Here is a 1,047-nt window from a genome sequence, read left to right as displayed (position 1 = left end):
ATTTACGTTCAGGGGACATGTGTCTGTGAAATACTGAATCACCTCTAGCGTTTATTCAATTGGTTGGCTGTTCAGGTGAGCATCCGGGTACTTACATTATTCGGGAGCGTCAGCACAGGCCGTTTGATAATGGTTGCCCGACTTACCGATTTAGATCCCGCGTACTGTATCTTCTTCTCTGTGGATCGGGATGGGGTGACGGCTCGTGTTGGTTGGCCATATGTCACACGGCCACAGTGGCTGAGGAAGTGTCTCGCAGATGGGAACTGGCTAGTACATTTCTCGAAGGGTTGCCCGGAACGATCCGAGAGGATTCCGATAAATGGTGGATGCAATGACGCGCTGCGACGGCGTAGGACCTCCATCATATCTCATCCGACCTCAGTTGTGCGAACAAATGAATACTCATAATCGAAACCGACAGAGAACCATTATTTTTACTATCACAGCTGAACATTTTTTTCTATATTTTAATCAGGAGGGTAAGTAGAGCATTTGACTCTTTACGAAGGCTCCGAGACCAGCGAGAGGAAGGCGGGGAGGAAGATATCCCCACATCGAAGTCCGAGTCCGAATACTTGCAATACAGTGAACTCCATTAAAAGTACCAGATAGGCTGCAAGTACCTGATGGGATGACGATAAGCCAGGCAAAGGATTAGATCTATCAACATCAAGGCATGAATTCTCCGTCACTGAAGGGTTCCCCTTTTCTGCGATTGATTTACAGATTTTGAAGTTAAGCTTTGTTACAAACCCAGAGTCTTTCTTATGATATGTAGATATTCCTTATTGCTTCTTAATCGACTTGGTCATCTCTTACAATGTGTCCACTCGAGCTTGACCTACCAATGTATCATATATGGTCGAATGTTTCGTTGTATAATGATGTTTAATGCTGTATTCCTTCATTACGGCTATTGTAGTTTGGCAGATTACACATACAACACCTTTGTTGAGTTGAACAACTAAATATTTCTTGCTCCAGACATTGTCGAATATTTTTCTCATCAATTTTCGGTTTTCTTTTTTTTTTTTTTTTTTTTTT

General features: G+C 42.7%; 1 protein-coding gene across 1 annotated transcript in view; it reads right to left on the bottom strand.

Moving 5' to 3' along the window:
- The window catches only part of LOC106867576 (solute carrier family 22 member 16), a 34,039-nt gene that overhangs the window by 7,294 nt on the left and 25,698 nt on the right, over positions 1–1,047 (bottom strand). The gene's annotated exons all lie outside the window — the stretch shown is intronic.

The sequence above is a fragment of the Octopus bimaculoides genome, chromosome 11 (genome assembly GCF_001194135.2).
Source record: "Octopus bimaculoides isolate UCB-OBI-ISO-001 chromosome 11, ASM119413v2, whole genome shotgun sequence".
In the NCBI taxonomy this organism is placed as follows: domain Eukaryota; kingdom Metazoa; phylum Mollusca; class Cephalopoda; order Octopoda; family Octopodidae; genus Octopus; species Octopus bimaculoides.
Note: the sequence above shows the minus strand (reverse complement) of the source record. Positions and strands in the feature narration are given on the sequence as shown.